Source organism: Wyeomyia smithii, chromosome 1, assembly GCF_029784165.1.
Source record: "Wyeomyia smithii strain HCP4-BCI-WySm-NY-G18 chromosome 1, ASM2978416v1, whole genome shotgun sequence".
In the NCBI taxonomy this organism is placed as follows: Eukaryota; Metazoa; Arthropoda; class Insecta; order Diptera; family Culicidae; genus Wyeomyia; species Wyeomyia smithii.
This window is the reverse complement of record NC_073694.1, coordinates 131256568-131275667: the sequence shown is the minus strand read 5'-3', so window position 1 is coordinate 131275667 and position 19100 is coordinate 131256568. Positions and strand designations below refer to the sequence as shown.

The 19100-nt window shown below is 39.9% G+C and overlaps 1 protein-coding gene across 5 annotated transcripts in view; it reads right to left on the bottom strand.

Moving 5' to 3' along the window:
* Nucleotides 1-10900, bottom strand: part of LOC129729364 (lutropin-choriogonadotropic hormone receptor) — a 135242-nt gene extending 124342 nt beyond the window's left edge. For 2 of the 5 annotated variants that reach the window (XM_055687891.1, XM_055687925.1), the window contains exon 1: nucleotides 10267-10900. The gene's annotated coding sequence lies outside the window, so the exon portion shown is untranslated. Of the gene's footprint in view, nucleotides 1-9902; nucleotides 10012-10266 lie in introns of those variants that run through there. The other 3 variants (XM_055687906.1, XM_055687898.1, XM_055687914.1) reach the window with 3 other exon arrangements.
* Nucleotides 10901-19100: the final 8200 nt, after the last annotated feature.

The window sequence follows — 19100 nt, the reverse complement described above, 5'->3', positions numbered from 1 at the left end:
CCGTCATAAATTACCATGTTCGGAGTGATTAGGGCGCAACTAACAAAATGTAAACAAATCGTTTTATTACACCATTGGTTTTCAAAAGACTTACAAAGGGGTCTTCATGTCGTCAAACAATCGCTTCAGATCCGCTGACAATTTTCCGTTAAGCTCAAAAATGTTATTTCTTTCTGTAAAACTTTGCTCAAGTCTGCTGAATCACCGCTGTTCGATTTCTAGAATACTTTCAAATCACCGATTACAGCTTTTGCTACACTTAATTGAAAACTAGTGTCCAATTCTTTCAGTTTGTTGAAGAGAAAACTGAGTGTTAGGCAGGCAAAATATTTTTTACACTACAGTAAATATTGCGGTAGCAAACCTATTTGTTATTTTTTTTATTTAAATATATTTACTATGCCATTGTGATTCTTTAAAAATAAACTGCGTCTCAAATCTAGTTTACATTGACAGAACAACATTTCAAACCCTTTTGTAGTTTATATCATTATTGATTAGAACGTAAGATTCCGAGGAAAAATGTTGGTTAATCAACTACGTTATTTCGTTATTTCGCCGTTCGGTGGTTTTCTGTGACCGAGACAAACCGGAAGGAAACGGTAGAATACTAAATAATCAGTTCAATACGATAAACGTATTGACATTTAACTAATTAACTAATTAACTACTAATTAACATGCCAATTAACATGCAAAGATGATTTTTACGTTGAAATACTATACTGACTTTGAGTTTTAATAAACAATTTATTTCTGGTCGCATCAGTTTGACGTATTTCATTTTATAGCAATATAGCATAAGAAACTATAGTGAATCTTACAAAAAAATTTGCGGAACTCGTGAATCCCGGGATCCCGGGAATCAATATTTCTGTTCCCGGGAATTTAGAAAATGGGGGCAAATCGTTCCCGGGATTGCAAACCCTACTCGTGAGTCCCTTTCCATTTTTGAAAAAAGTGCAATTTTTCGTCAAAAAGTCTTGTTAGCTTTCAATTATAGCTTCAAAAGCATGATGTTTAGAATTAAAGTTGTAGTTGTAGTTGAGAATTCCAAAAAAAATATCAATTTTGACGGCAGTGTCGCCATATATATATTTTGCATTTGAAAAATGAAAATGAAATTGATTATATTGATTTCAAATTAAACAATTTCATCGTGTTTCTGAGAAAATTTTACTCTACCCCGAAGTCGACGAACTCTATCGGGATTCCTGCTTGACGCTCATCCGGCATTCTCGCTACATACAGAATCAGTGTTTTATGGAGTGCAAGTTTAGTACGGATTTGCAGACTGCGGGACCTTAGCTGGTTGCGTAATCCGTAAAAAGGTCCTGTTTGCGGCTGCTATCCGCCTCTTTATCTCACGGCTAACCTCGTTGTCACATGTCACTTATGTTCCCAGTAAAATAAATTCGTCGACTACTTCAAATGTTTCCCCATCTAGCACCACCGCAGCACCAACCTCCGACGGACTACCACGCACTATGCCAGCCACCATGTATTTCGTTTTGGCAGAGTTTATGACAAGCCCTAATCTCGCAGCTTCCCTCCTGAGAGGTCCGAAGGCCTCTTTCACTGCTCTACGATTAATACCAATAATGTCGATATCATACGCGAAACCTTGTGCGACTTCGTAATGATGGTGCCGCTTCTCTGCACACCAGCCCTCCGTATAGCACCTTGCAATGTGATGTTGAACAATAAGTTCGACAGCCCGTCACCCTGCTTAAACCAAACCGTCACGAAAGATTCCGATATCTCACCGGCTATCCTGACGCTTGATGTAGAACCTTCAAGGGTGGCCCGTACCAGCCTAATCAGCTTTGTTGGGAAGCCATGTTTGAGCATAATCTGCCATAACTCATTTCTCTTAACTTAATCGTATGCTGCCCTGAAGTCTATGAGGTGCGTCTGCAAGAATTCTCGAAATTTATCGAGGATTTGCCACAAGGTAAACATTTGGTCCGTCGTGGAGCGTCCCCCTCAAAAACCGCATTGGTACTCGCCAACAAAGGTCTCCTGCAACGGCGTCAGTCTGTCTCACAGGATGCGGAAGAGAATTTAGTACACGGTATTGAGAAGAGTTATGCCCCGATAATTGCTTTTGTAGATCGGGCATGTGAGACCCTCCAACCAGTCCGAGGGCCAGGGACTTTGAAGAGTTCGGCGGGAGTGCCATCCTTCCCGGCTGCCTTGCAGTTTCTCAGCTCTTTCACTGCTCTCTTCACCTCGTCCATGGATGGTGGATCCACAGCTTAACCATCATTCTCAATAGTCATCCTGCTCCTTTCGACTCCACTATTTCCCTCACCGTTCAACAGCACACTGAAGTGTTCCTTCCAACGCACAATGGTCGGAAAATTGAAATTTCCGGCCAAAATTCATTTTTGTGCCAAATTGTTGGTTTTCCACTGCAGATGATTATAACTTATGAGAAACGTTTTGTACTGACAAGGGGCTGTCTATAAACCACGGAAACTGAGGCAAATGTCTTGTGTTTTCGAATAAACGTAAATAACTCGTTATTGGAGCGAAATGGGTGATTTCTGTTTTCAGCAAAGATGCACAAAATAGTAAGACGCTTCTTATGGCTTTGAGAGTTAGTTCGCGATTTGTCCGCAGAGATGGCACAAATCTAACTTTTGATAGAAACATCCAAGAGATATGGTTTCTTCAGCAAAGTTGTAAAGCTATTCAATTCAAACAAAACTACTGAAGACGAACCGATTTAGCAAATCTCGATTGTAGAGCCACCAAATGTTGATACAGTTTTCTATGGTCTTGTTTGTAAAAAACTGTTTTAAAACGGTGCTTGATCAATTCAATGCAATCATTTATAACATTTTCTGTTCTAGGTTGTATGAACAAACTCACTAAATCGATATTATTAAATTCCTCGTAAGACATCAGAACTGTAAAGCACACATAAAACTTTGTTTCCTCCACATACACGAGCAATCAGACCGACTCAAAGGTATGAACTAGAATCAGTCAGCCATAAAAGACATATGAGCCGCATGATCCAAGAGCATAACAATATGTGTGAGATTGCGGGTTTACACGTGGGAGTAGTTGTGAGATTGATTTGACTCAATGGAATTTTGTTGACATATCCGGTACACAGCTTCTACTTCGGCTGCAACTGACGAATAAATGCCCAAATGCAAGCTCGAACCATTTTTGTTTGCGTGTGGTGTTTCATGGCCGTGTTTTCATAAAACAAACATTGGGAATCATTTTTGGGATAATAATTCATTTTTTATTCGGTTCAGTATGATTTCACATGAATAATCGCTAAGTCTCTTGGCGATGTTGTAAAGGGTTAACAAGATAAATTTCAGAAAAAAAACTTTGGGTTGATGAAAAAACATCGTTTGAAAATAATAATGATACACGCGAAAATCAATTTATTGCTACTTTTTTTTTCAAACAGAATGAAAAAAATATTTTTTTTTACTAAAGTGTGTACAACTGAATAATCATAATAATTTTAAGTTTTTCCAGTATATTTTTGAGCCTTATTGCTATGACATACGTTGATAAGTCTCCATAAAACTCCAAAAAATTACATAAAAAATTAAAAATTTTAAATTATCTTTTTCCACAAAATATAAATTTTACTCAAACTTTTAACATATGTTTTAAACAACGTATATTCCAATAAACCAATTAATCTAATAACTTTACGTTTTTCAGTGTGTTTTGAACCAAATTTCTAAAATATTTGAAAAACTTTGTTGATAAATTACCCAAAAATTCAAAAATTGCAAAAAATGGACAACTTTTAATCAATTTTTTCTACCAAAACGCAACTTTTCCGCAAACTTTCAACACATATTCTTGAAGGGCACAAGTAGGGCTCTCAGACACACTATCAGGTGCTGTGCTTACACGTGCTTACATTTAATGTTTTTGATGGTCAAAATTAAGAAAATTACGCATATTTTCAACGTGGCCTGCGACTGACTCTGTAGGGTTGAAATCTATTACCCATCCTGTTTTGGGAAACTAATTTAATAAACTTTCAATCATATGTGAACATACCATGGTAGCTTTAGTAGGTTTTTATATATTCCAAAACATTCAGAAAAACTATTTTTCTCTGTTTCTGAAATAGGTAACTTCGAAGGCATTTTTCAACATGAACCGTTTTTTGTATCAAGCTTTCATTCAAAAATTATGAAAATTTAGATAAAATACTACAAAATCATGTGCTCAAAACATCCTGAATAAGAAATTCGCATTTTGGTAATTTTGGCCACTCTTTTATATAGGGACCGTCTTATGTGCAACGCCTGGCCACCTCTGTTTCATTGGTTATCAGGTTCCCCTCCCTATCGTTGCACATGACAGGGGCTGACACGTTTCGATTCCTGATTCTGTAGAAGCTTCTTGTAGAAGCTTCTCGCATCGTGCCTGGAGAAGCAACTTTCCGCCTCCGCAAGAATACGCTCCCAATGCTGTCGATTCTTCTCGCGCTGCAGTGCTGATCGAACTGTGGATGTGTCTCCACTGTTCATTGAGGATCCCTTCAACCCTTTCCTCAATCAGTTCATCAACCTTCTGCGAGTACTCTGCAGCCACTCCTTCAGTTGATAGCCGCTGGATGTTCAACTGCATCCTCCTCGTTGCCTTGGATTTCAACACGTTGGACAGCCGGGCGCGGATTTTGGCTACTACGAGATAGTGATCCGAGTCAACGGTCGGTCCTCTGAACGACCTCACGTCTGTAACGTGGTCAATTTGAGAGCAAAGCTCTCCATTCGGGTGCATCCAGGTGTGCTTACGTATGTTCCGGTGTGCAAAATAAGTGTTACAGATAGCCATCCCCCTAGCTGCAGCGAAATTAACAAGCCTCAGGCCATTGTGGTTCGTAGTAAAGTGGAAGCTTTCCCTACCAGTTACGGGGCGGAAGAAGTCTTCCTGCCCGACCTGTGCATTTGCATCTCCGATGACAATCTTTATATCGTGCCCTGGGCACTCATTGTATGTCTTCCAGGAGCTCAGAGAACTTCCCCTTTTCGTCATAGGATTTTTCATTGGTCGGTGCGTACCAGGCTTCTTCCGTTCTCTTGATTTTTGCCCAAATTTCCTTTTCTACCTGCCAAATCCCTTGGAGAACTAGACTTTCTCTCACACAAGGTAAGTGATTATTCACATTTAGGCGTAGAGTATTTCAGTCGCAGAGTTCCTTTTTACTCTTTATCATCACGTGTTAGGGATAAACATTTATTTGCTCTCTCAGTTTAAGAGGGAGTAGTTTTCGTTAGCTTCTCCTTTACTAGAAGAGAAGTTGGCCAAATATCAAAACATTTAGGTTCACATTGAAGCCACATCCTAACCGTTCTCGAATTTAATATTATAGGAAGATTCACAACTCACCATGAATGCGTATTCTGCAGAAAGTTCGATTTTATACTGTTTTTGCCGCACCCCAGAGCGATGAGAACGGTAACGCAATGCTCAGTTGTTCGCCGAGCAATTTATTTCATTTTTCTTGCGTGCGCGGATGAGCAATTTACAAGAGTTTCACTGGATTTTTGCTCTGTCAAAACTAGGAGCGTTTTTTCGTCAGAGAAACTGTTACTCTGCGCTCTCTCTAAAGCAGATGGTGTGATGCACATTGAATAAAAGCTCGCAGTTGTTAAGAGGGAAAAAAACTCTTTCTTTTTAAGATGAAGATGAGCAAAACAAAGCCTGGTGCGTACACATTTATTAGGCTGTAGTTGAAGAATTTGCCCTTAATTCTCAACACGCACAGAGGTGAATGACCACAATAGGAACTCAAGTGACACGTGTCCAACCATTTGCCAACCAGGCAGTGTTGCCAGCTATGTTATTTTTACAGTTGAGAAAAAAATTGCATTTATCGGCCAATAAGTATACTTTGATTTTAAATTCGACAATTGCATTGTGTTGCTGAGAAAGTTTTATTCGAAAAACATCTATTACGTAGAATCACCATTTTGAGCTCAGCTTTTGTCTGATTTTGGGTTTTTTAAAAGATGGGTGTGGAAATGCTAATACATGTATGTGGACAAACTCTTAGAATTTTGGTATTTGGCTTCAAAACAAAATGGCGTCGAAAAAACATCGAAAATTTCCGAATTCACAAAAAAATCAAAATGGCTCCTGTTGTTCCTTGAGATAACATGTGTTTAAACTCGAGAAAATTTGTTTTTGCGGCCAAATACAAGAAAAAATCATGCATAGACGCCGAGGCAGAAGAAAAAATAAATTTTTGTTGCACTGTGTTATTCAAGTCATGGAAATAAATATCTGTGAATGTGAACATAACCATAAGTTCTGAATTATTCATTCTATTTCTTAGCTGTCAAAGAATAAAATGTATTACAATAATATTCCGTAATGAACTTGAGTTTGCTGCTGGAGAACCACAAATAACCTATTAAAAAAGTTTCCAAAATTAATTTCGCATTATCTCCAAAACGGATGCATTTGGAAAGTTGGTTGCCTAATAAAAGATGGAGTTTCATGATTTGAAATTGATAAAAGCCAAGTAAAGTAAAGCCTTGGGCCATGGTTCTACATTCCGCTTCGAAATTCGACTTTCTGTTTTTTTTTATACTCAGACTTCGCAGCCAACTGGTTTAGTGTACAGGACAATTTCGAGACTAGCGCTACGATCCTACTGATACAAACAGTCTCTCCTGAGCCGAGACTCGAACGTACGACTACTGACTTGTTAGGCTAGCATCGTACCTCGAGGCCAGCGCGGAGATTAATTTGAAATTAAAACTAGAATCATATTGCATCATCGAAACTCAATTTTTCTCAGAATAAATGAAATTTGAAAAATTATGTTAAACTTTTTATTTAGTAAAAATTTGCCTCACATTTTTTCATACAGGGCTTTTATCAGAAGATATAAGAAAACACTAATTTGTTTTGTTTAAACTTTGGAGAGAAAACTTAGATATAAAAAAATAGCTTAAACTATTTGCCATCACTGAAAAACAACCCTTCCGGCTAGTCTTGAGGTACGATACTGGCCTAACGAGCCAGTCATTCTAGGTTCAAGTCCAGGCTCAGGAGACACTGTTAGTGTCGGTAGGATCGTAGTGCTAGCTCCGCAATTGTCCTGTACACTAAAACAGTTGGCTATGAAGTATGTGAATGATGAATAGAAAGTCGAGTTTGGAATCGGAATGTAGCACCAAGGCTTTGCTTTGAAAAATAAGTATTGATTAAAATGTTGGAATTGAAAAAAATACTTCAAAATTAACCTTCAATAAAAATTTATTATCCATTTCTCCATCCTGGACTTTCAACCAAAAGTTAACTTCATATCTCTTATGTGAAAAATGAAGGAATATTCAACACTTTTCAGGAAAATTGAAATTTTGTGTTTATTCAAAATTTATCGCAGTATTTTTTCCACTTCATTTCAATTTATTCTCAGACAGTTTTTCTATACAACCAAAGTTTTGCTACGAAAATTGTACACTGAAAATGATTAACTACTCCTAGGCATCATTTTGACGGTTTTTTTGCAATTTCAGCTGATTCTTGTCAATCGCGGACGACACACGGGGGATCGAATATGATATGCCATAGTATGCTATGCCAAAGGTTTGCTTAGAAATGAAAGCCGATGCCAAAATACATACGCCCTTTCAGGAAATTACTCTTGAGCCTTAATAAATTTTCCACCCGCGGAAAATACTCAGTTTTCTCAGTTTGCAAGCTTAATTCAATTGAAAAATGATCGATTAAATTTTTGCGTATTTACAGATCATTCGGAGTTTTTGCTCTCGCGAAGAGTAAGCAGTCGTAACTAGTTTCACCCTAAAAAGATACCTGGTCTGCGTCAATTTGACTTCTCGCTTTTAGTGACATTGCCCTCTTCTTTTTCAAAAAGTGTGAATCCGTTTTTTTTTGTTTTCAAAAAACTGGATGTTATGTATCGATGTGTTAACACTGTAATGATAACTTATTATTAAATTTTAAACAAAAATTTGCACTTTAAATTATTCAAAATTCATGCATCAATTCAACGCCAGAATAAGATTATCTTTCCAGGGTCGAAGCAAAAGAACCTTGCGTAGCTATCGGAATATCAATATATCGCTTCTAATTCTGTGAAATGTAAAATCAAAATTCGTTAACAAAATTGAAAAGGTAACAGATTGAACAGATTGACCTTAACATCGGTCAATTTATATTCATCTCCATTTTATCGAGTTTGCAAAATGCATAAGAATTCCCATACAATGTATATTGTGCGACATTTTCGTTTCAACAGATTGTATAGCATAGAGCAAAGCCTTGGTGCTACATTCCGATTCGGAACTTGACCTTATGTTTTATTATACACAGATTTCGCAGCCAACTGTTAAGTGTACAGGACAATTGCAGGGCTAGCGCTACGATCCTACTGACACTAACAGTATCTCCCGAGCCGAGGCTTGAACCTACAACGACTGGCTTGTTCGGCCAGCATCGTACCTCGAGACCAGCTGTGAGGCAGCAGAGCAGAGAGATAGCATTCTACATTTGTCGGAAGCCATTACGTTTTTTTTTTCATAGCATCTATTCATTTAAATAGGGTAGGTGAGCCAGTGGTTAAAACACATAAGCGCTATAGTGCCAGTAATGGCAATACTCTATACTTCATAATCCATAACTGGTACATTTTTTTAGGCACTGCCACCACTGATACTTCTCTCCTATTTCATATTTTTCTTCGAAGGCATGGAAAAACAATGATGATCATTAATCTTCAAAACAATGCAAGTTACTGCGCCCTAATCAGATTTGATTTGGGTGAGTATCTCCTAATTGAATCAAACCTGCATCCACGGATAATGGTACCATAAAGTCGCCGCTTTGACTAGAATATCTTCGTATTTCACTTGCTCTCTATTTTATATTATCTTCGAGTAAAATGTTTTCCTGAAGGACAAACGTCAGCAGAAAATGACTGCTATACGAAAACCGCAAACCAGCTTGTTAACATATTATTACCTTGATAATCACACTCACGTCATTTGAAACAAAATATAAGATTTGAACAGAACAATAATATTAAATCATTAAATATTTCGTTTAGCTTCGATGGATAAGTAAAGTTTGATAAGATAATTCTTGCACCCGTGCCTGTCAAGTAATGTACAGAATACAGATATCAACAGGTATCAAATTAACGATTGCGGATGGAGGAATAAAGAGAGACATTTGAATATTTTTTTGAATAAAAAAACGTTCTTTCAGCTTCATTTGCTCTGATGTGTTTTGCCATTCATTTCTCGAAGAGTGTTACGATGTCATAGAATTCGGTTCCCAGTATACAACGTTTTATATCACTTAAATGAAATATTCCCTAATTTTATCCCATTAATAATGATTTCTCTCTTCAGACAAGGCAAACCAGTCAAAGCCACTATTGATTCAATAATAACAACATACATGAAACTATATCCATTTGGACCTAAACCCGCATAAATGGGTAGCACTAATGTAGCCAGCATGGAACACAGGCATCTGTGGAATTTATTTGTATAGATGATGGATACTGTGGACGGTATTAACTAAACAACCATTAATTTTGTATTTAGTTGATTTTTCATGTTAGTACAAATCCTTTGTAAGGCATTTTGATTGAACTTGCTGAAACAGATTGACGAGAAATCAGAATAGTTTTTTTTAGATTTTCTTAAATTTTACCTAGCATCTCCGCCTCTTTTGACGCAAATTCTCACTACATAACGAAACTACAAAATCTCTTTACACGCATTCAAGTGAAAGGATTAACATACCATCGCTGATGTTTATATTTAGCTAGCTAAGCCTTTCGACACCCCAATCAATAGCAATTAAATTGGTTCACTGTGGAACAGAAAACGACTAGAGGGAGGGAACATAATATAGTTAATTTACCATAAGATTGGTTGATCCTTTATCGAGTAATGATTACCATATACGCTGTACAATACCATTGTCCTCAATACAGATTAGTTTCATACTAATATTCGGTAGTTTATTCAAACTGCAAGTTTGATTTCAAAAGTAAAAGGCGATCAACGTGTTAACTTACATATTTACCTATTCAAAAACTTCTAGCGCAGTTGATACAGATATTAAGGCTACCAGGTAGAAAGCAGCATTACAGCATTCGTTGTGAATGACAATTCATAATTTTATTTACAATTTAGAATGCCATCGCCAGAATACAGGAACGCTAGCAATATGCGTGAATAAATATTCATCATATTGGACTCGCAAACTTTTAGCCAAGTCTTACCTGCTCGAGATATTTTACTGCAGATTTCGTCTCCCTTCATCCTTTCCATCACGCTTGGCGAAGCAAAATTGTTTCTTTATTTATCTCTCATCGATGTCATCATCACTGCCGTCCATCAATGTTAGCAAACTCGATCAAGAACTTGCATGCCGAACAACTTTTTGTAAATAACATTGTTTACCGCTGGGTTTTCACATCCAAGCACAGTCTGCTCAAGATTCACTCAGCTAAGTAATCCTCACTTTGATCATTCAACACAGTCCCAATCTACCACTATTTAACTTCTACAATTTACACATCTGATTAGACCACCGATAGTAATTGACCCTTTCAATTTTCTCGGCCACACCAGAAGCCTTGATCTTGTCTGAAACACTTGAGTTTATAATACTTTCTTTGATTCAAATCCCGTATATATCGTAGAAATCATCCAAGTCCGTTTATATAGCAAAAAGAATAAAATACTACGCCAAGATTTTAAGGGTTTTCTATACCAAATCTACACCAACGTTTGTCAGCTGCTCTTAGCAACATATAAATTCACACTCTTTTCGAAATTAATCATTTGCCAGAAAAAAATTAAACCATTAGCACCTCCAGTTCGCAATATCGTATAGAAACATCCACTCTTCAGAACGACCAAACTGATACTGAATTTCGAACCCAGCAGTGCAGACTCGTGCTGCTTATAGCAGGAAGGATGAATTTTTCCCGTATCGTGAATTATTGTATGTATTTTCCTAGATATATCAACGTTTCATCCGGGTAGAGCACTCCGGTTTCGGATAAACATTTGCGCGGGTAAGAAAATTCATTGGCTTTAATATCGCGTTTATTGTGCCATCAAAGAAGAATGAACTTTATGCTGTTTATCCAGTCAATCAGTCAGGATTCGAGAATTCATTTGTTGATAGACGAAACATGCTTCGCTAATTGAATATTAACTTTGTGTGTAACGACGTGAGCTAGGAATTTGGTTTCACTTAGATTCGGTCGAGCTTTGCAAAGATTCGTGAGCTAATATTTGAGTTCGAACTAATAATGACATAGTTATCCTATACACATGGTTTGGAACAAAAAGGATAAGATTGGTCGAGTTCACGTTAGTAGATTAGTTTTGATGCTATGGTAACTGCTATCAACGCATCAGATCACTAAGTATTTATACAGAATACATGCTATAGCAATATAAATATTAAGTAGTACAAGTAAAAAATGAATGCTTGAATGCGGTCTATGAATAACTGATAGAAGTAGCGATACTTGATTGAATAATTCAAATATAGTCTGCTTATAACGAATCTCCGGAAAGGAGCAGGCAGTATCTTTGTGACATTCGCTCTTATGTTCTCCCGCAATATGCTTTTAACAGAATCGACCTTACACACTTTTGAAGACTTTTCGAATGTTTTTTTTTCTCATATAATTTATTTGCCAAGGCACAAATACTATTTGATGTTTAACGGCGCCAATTATATCTGGTGACTTAAAAACTAAAAGCAAATTTTTTATCCTCGCTGCCGACTAGGAGTTGAAATTAAGTCTAACTTAAAAACTAACATGGATTTTTCAATCAGTGTTTTGTTGTAAAATGGGCGCCTGATGATCTTCGAATGGCCATGAATAAACAGTATGTATGGTATGTTCTGCTTGTAATCCTCGGGTTTTGGAGGTATTGCGCAAGGTCTAGTTGCTGGTTCTGTGTTTGAGGTTCAAACGTGTTCTTGTCATTTTGTTGGGTGTAGGCGGAGGGGAACGGGACTAGACTGGGTCATGGATGGATTTTAGGAAAACCTATATAAGGGTCACGACTTGCCAAGACATCACGTACCGGGACAGCTGGTCGTCTACCCTCGGCCTGAAGGGAAGCTATAAATTTAGACCTGGCGTCATGGTGTACAAGGCATGACCAAACAACGTGCAACGTGATGACCTCCACCACAGGCACAGATACCACTTTCCCCGAGACGAACACGACGGAGATGCGCGTTAAATCTGTAGTGATTGGACATAAGCCGAGACATAATGCAAATGAAATATCGACCTACATCCAACCCCTTGAACCACGGGTTCGTCGATACCTTGGGTATAATGGTATGTAACCACCTTCCCAGTTCCCCTCTGGTCCAAGAATTTTGCCAACTGGTGATCGTATTCTGACGTACAAGTGCAAAAAATTCATTAAAGGCAATCGGTCTTTCATGAATGTCACCGTTTGTTGCGCTCACCTTAGCCAAAGAGTCCGCTTTCTCATTCCTGGTATTGAGCAGTGAGAAGGGACCCACACAAAGGAAATATGAGAAGATTTTTCGGGACAAAGCACTCAAATGTTCCCGTAGTAGCCCCAAGAAATACGGAGAGTGCTTAACACCTTTCATCGATCGGAGAGCCTCAATGGAACTGAGACTGTTCGTAAAGATGAAATTATTGTCTGTAGGCGTTTTTTCGATAACCCCTAGGCTGTACTGAATTGCAGCTAGTTCTGCGACGTAAGCAGAAGCAGGATTATCTAGCTTATGGGAGACGGTTAAATTGTTATTGGAGATACCGAAGACAACCAGTGGACCCATCTAGAAGCCCCATCCGTTAGTGTCGAACATATTGTCACAGTTTATAATACCTAATGTGACAACCGCAGGTACCTTTAGAATCGCACCAGACACCAAGATACTTGTGTACCAAAACCTGACAAATCGTTTTACCCATTAATTGTGGCTGGAGCTGAGCAGATTCATGCTTTCTAGAAAAAACTACTATCTCAGTCTTCTCCGGAGAATTCGATACCTATAAGCTGTAAAGCCCAAGCAGACAACTTGTCCAAGATATCTTGCAATGGTCCTTGCGCATCGGCAGCTTTGGCTCCTGTAACAGAGACCACGCTGTCGTCTGCAAGTTGTCTTATCGTGCATGAATTTGCCAGACATTCGTCGATGTCATTTACATAAAAGTTGTAGAGAAGGGGGCTTAAACATGAGCCCTGGGGAAGACCAATTTAGCTAGTGCGAAAAGTTGCCAAATCGCCATGCGTGAAATGCTTGTGCTATTCGAACAATGAATTGTGCAAAAAATTATTCAAAATTGGAGAAAATCCTTGTCGGTGAAGTTTACCCGAAAGAATGTCAATAGAAACGGAATCAAAAGCCCCCTTAATGTTCAAGAACGCAGACGCCATTTGTTCTTTACGAGCATACGCAAGCTGTATATCTGTTGAAAGCAACGCAAGACAATCATTCGTACCTTTAGCACGGCGGAAGCCAAACTGAGTATCTGATAGCAGACCATTTGATTCGACCCAGTGGTCTAAACGGCGGAGTATCATTTTTTCCATCAATTTCCGGATACAGGATAGTATGGCAATCGGCCTATAAGAGTTGCGATCAGAGGCTGGTTTTCCCGGTAGCTGGATGGCGATCACCTTCACTTGCCTACAATCCTGCGGCACAATGTTTTGCTCCAAGAACTTATTGAACAAGTTCAACAAGCGCCTTTTGGCAGTGCCGAGTAGATTCTTCTACAAGTTGAATTTGATTCTATCTAACCCAGGCGCGTTATTGTTACAGGACAGGAGGCTAACTGAAAATTCTGCCAGTAAAGGGTGATTCTATCGCGTCGTGGCCCGGAGACGCATCGCGAACAAAGTTTTGCGCAAGAACAAAGTCCGGGTATACTTCCTGGCAAAATCAAATATCCACCGACTTGAAGACTACTCAACCGTTACCCAACCTGTGCTTTGGGGGGAATATATATTGAGGCAATACAAACCTCTTTACCTTGTATTGTCATTTGACATGCGACAACTTCGATGCCTGGAATCGAGGGGAGGTTAATACGATTGTTGCATACAAGTCGGGTCAATCGGACAGTGACAGGTTGTAGACGTCAGCGGTTTGACAAGATCGACCGCCACGAAAAATGATTGTCATGTAAAACAATAGCCAGAAACAGTTCAGACAGCAGCGAAATTGTTCAACTCTAACGTAATTATATTGCCCTATATTAAAGATTGTTTTTCCCTTTTCTTATAAAAATTATATTAAATTTACAGTAAATAAATACAAATTAGAATAGCGGTGGACGGTAGAAATAGAATTACTGTGGACGGTTGTAATATTATCAATCGGATACCAAATTGTAGGTAGACAAAATTAGATTAAGCACGTTTATTAAAATAAATTATTTTTAGCTTTGAGCTGATACGACGTGAAAAATACTCGTTTGCTTCAAGGAGTCCGAAAGCTTCAACCGTACCAACAGAAACTCAAAGAATTTGTGGATTAACATAAAGTAAAATGCTTGGAAAATCATTCGTCCGGCAAACTCGATCCCAGACGCGAGCTGCGATGGGAGTTAACCTCGAAATCGAAGACGGTCGGCATGAGTGTGCATCTGCGACGTCCATTGGGAATCTTTTCGAGGCCTCCGAGGTCGATGAGGACGTACGGGGAGATAAAGCTGAGTGCGGCGGATGTGATCGTCCAAATAGTGCGGAATCGTTTATGGTACAATGCAAAGATTGTGCTCGTTGGTACCATTTCTCATGTGCCAGAGTAAATCGTGAAACCGTAAAATCGAAATCCTTCTTATGTGTATTGTGCGTACATCCTACTCCCGCTCCGGCGGCTGTTTCCGAAACTGACCGGTCGACTGCGTCGAGTTCACGTGCACTACGCTTGGCTCGCGATTTACAGCGACTAGAAGAGGAAAGATTGTTGATGGAAAAAGCAGCATTGAGTCAATTAGAGCGGGAGAAAGAATATCTCGCGCGAAAGTATGATATTTTAAATAAGTCCGAGACATCGGAGAATATGAGTATTAGAAGTCATACGAGTCGAACGAGAGAGTGGGTACACGATCAGAATATAGAAAAAACCGGAGCTTGGGGTGGTGATCATTTGCATGATAATGCAAAGGTAGGGGAAAATGTTGCAGCCGACAAGGTGCATCCTTCATCCACCCCTCTCAGTAAGCCGATACAAGTCGTTAGCAACGTAAATGAAGGGCTGGCTAAGGCAACTGGTCGAACGAATGACAGCAGCAAAGAAAAATTCGGAGATGAATGTTGGGATTACGGAGATCTGGAATTCGACTTTCAGAAGCACGTATCTCCTCTAGCACCAGTAAGCATTCAAAGTCTCGTAAAATTACTGGACGACACGACCCCTCGGGTGCCAACAACGGGTGCAATTCACAAAATAAATGCGGTTTCGTATGAGGAATGGCGAAAGCAGACTGATAAAATGCGCAGGCGACACGAGGAACGACCTGAGCCGCTCACAACGCAACAACAACGAGAGCAGGAGATCTATGAATCGCGCGTAGGGGAAAATGATTTGATTAGTAAACTTCGGAAGGCCGAAGCGATATTGAACCTACGAGAGAAACGGGAAGCATAATTACTACAACAGCTTCAAGTTCGAGAGCGGCAAGAAACCAAGCTGAGAATTCAGAATTTAAGAGTGCAAAGGCGTTAGAAGAGTTACGAGATAAGGTACATGCAGCGAATATTAACGAGATCAACACTTTTCAACCACAGGCGCCTTCGAGTTCAAAACGGTCAGTAAGTTACGGAGAAGTTAAAGGTAACGACCCAAAGTATGTTCCTTTACCAGCTAACGATAAAGACGACCAGTTTTCCTTCTCGTCACAAATCGGTGGGCGAACAAACTATTCTAACCCCCCAAGTGCACCAAGTCCTTTCCCGTCATTCATTACCACCGAAATACATTCCGTGCGTAATGTTCCGCATATCAATACTATCCCTCAAAATTTACCACAATATCACCCAATGACGTCTTTTCCACACGAAACAAAGCCTGCTGTTGCGCCCACATACAACACCCCCCTAAGCTACTGTCACGATATGCTACTCGAGGGAGGGCCCACTAGGCAGCAATTGGCAGCGAGACATGTTATCTCCAAAGATCTGCCTACATTCGATGGCAAGGCAGAAGATTGGCCTTCATTCATTAGTAGCTATTATCATTCTACCAATGTTTGCGGATTTTCGGATTCAGAGAACTTATTGCGCCTTCAAAGGGCGCTAAAGGGTGAAGCTAAGCGTGACGTTAGCAGCCTTCTCTTACACCCCGCCACAGTTCCGCAAGTTATATGGGCGTTGCAAGTTAGATTTGAAAAACCTGAGCGAATTGTTCACGACTTGATCGCTCGTGTGCTTGAAACATCAGCACCAAAAGCAGGGCGCTCAGAAGAAATAGTTAGATACGGCTTATTGGTACAGAATTTATTGGTCATCTGCGGGCAATGGGAATGGAGAATCAATTATCTAACCCGATTCTACTACGCGATCTTGTCGCGAAGTTACCCGAAGCAGTGAAATTAAATTGGGCCTTGTACCAAGAACAACTTCCGGTTGTAAAATTAAACCATTTCGGAGATTATATTTCCAGGATTGCATTTGCAATGAGTAATTTGCCAACGTTTACGGAGAATGTACCCACTTACAGTAAAAATACCCATCTCGGTTCCAAACAGAAAGCGTTCGTTAATACACATACTTCAGCAGCGGATACAAACCCGAATGAAAGTTTGAAAGGAGTGGCACAACAATTTAAGCCAACGATGAAAACAACTTTTAATATATGTTCATCCTGTAATGGTGGCAATCATCAAGTGGCGAGTTGTGCGACGTTTAAAAAACTTAATTGCGAAGATCGATGGAAACTGGCGAAAAAAAAAGCGGATCTGCGGACGGTGCCTCACTCAACATAGGCGCTATCCGTGTAAGGATAATATTTGTGGAATAGATGGTGGCCAAAAGCGCCATCACCAGCTTCTACACTATGTTTCTTCAGATCAACGTACCGAGATCGTTACTAACGGAGTCGTTGGTATTCATCGGCAACCGACACCGACTACTTTATTTAGAATGCTGCCCGTTACACTGTATGGTAGCAAAGGACAGGTAGATACATTTGCCTTCCTGGACGACGGTTCTTCAATCACAATGGTAGAGAGTGCTTTAGCTAACAGAATCGGCCTCGAAGGGAAGCCCCAAACTCTTTGTATACATTGGACCGGAGGTATTCAGAAAAAATTTCAGGATACGCAGCAAGTGAAACTTGAAGTATCAGCGGCGGGTGGCAACAAGCGGTTCAAGGCAACTGACGTCTACGTGGTCGAAAGTTTAGGGTTACCGGAACAAACAGTTCACTTTGGGGAGCTGCAGGAACGGTTCGAGTATCTTAAAGGACTACCAGTTAAAATTATTACGGCAGCGGTTGCAGGCATTCTAATCGGATTAAATAATGTACACTTGCTAGTAACACTTGAGTTGCGGGAAGGACGTACTGGTGAACCAATAGCAACTAAGACTCGCCTTGGATGGTCGGTATATGGTAGCTTGTTTAGAGATATTTCGACACTACCACACTACCAGATATACATACAAACGAAGACGGCGGATGTCGAGTTGCAAGAATACGTCCGAGAGTTCTTCACGCTTGAAAGCCTGGGAATTGCAGTGGTACCAACGGTTGAAAATGTAGAAGAACAAAGAGCAAACAAATATTAGCAAAACAAATCATCGGAATGCAGCAGAAAGGATATACTCATAAGGCCACTCCAAATGAATTGGAAGAGTTCGAATCGCGTAGAACCTGGTTTCTCCCACTCGGAGTGGTATTGAATCCGAAAAAAACCGGGAAAAGTTCGGCTAATCTGGGATGCAGCAGCCAAAACTAACGGTGTATCCCTCAAAACGGAGTTACTTAGCGGCCCGGATCTTCTCGTGCCCTTGCTAAGAGTGATGTTTGGATTTCGGGAACGAGAGGTGGCAATTTGTGCGGATATCATGGAGATGTTCCACCAAATACTTATTCGCCCAGAAGATCGCTGCGCGCAACTTTTCAAGTGGCGAGACTCAACGGAGCTACCATTAGAAACGATGGTTATGGATGTTGCGATATTCGGTGCAACTTGTTCACCGGCACACTCGCAGTTCATAAAGAACAAAAATGCTGACGATTACAAAAAGAGTTACCCAAAAGCAACACAAGCTATCAAAAAAAGGCACTATGTAGACGATTATTTAGATAGCCTTGACACAGTGCAAGAAGCGGTGAAGCTGGCGTTGGAAGTGTCCAAAATACATGCAGCTGGTGGGTTTTTCATTCGGAATTGGATCTCAAATAGCCAAGCAGTGCTGAATCAAATTGGCGAGAATAATCCAACAACAGTGAAGCGGCTTGTAGGAGAAGGACAATTCGAACGACTCTTAGGTATCGCTTGGGATCCTCAAGCAGACGTGTTTTTATTTGTGCTGAACGTGAGAGACGAGTTACGAGAACTGGTTGAAGGAACAGTGGTTCCTTCTAAAAGAGAAATGCTTCGCATTGTTATGAGCATGTACGATCCATCCGGACTGGTTGCAGCCTTTGTTATTCACGGGAAATCTTTGTGCAGGACGTATGGCGAAGCGGCGTGTGCTGGGACTCTGGTATTCCTTCTGACGTATTCGATCGATGGAAGCAATGGCTTTGTGTGCTTCGGAGAATGTCTGATGTCAAGATTCCGCGTTGTTACTTTCCTGGTTACGATCGAAAAAGCTATCAATCACTTGAGCTTCACATATTCGTAGACGCAAGTGAACAGGCATTCGCTGCTTGTGCTTATTTCCGCATCGTTGATCAAGCTAGAGTCCGTTGCAGTTTAGTTGCATCTGAGCTCCATTGAAACTTATTTCCATCCCTCGTCTGGAGCTAATGGCGGCAGTGATAGGCGCCCGTCTGAGAAAAACCATCGTGCAAAACCACAGTCTCGTCGTTACAAGAACTTGTTTTTAGAGTGACGCAAACACCGTACTGGCATGGGTGAAT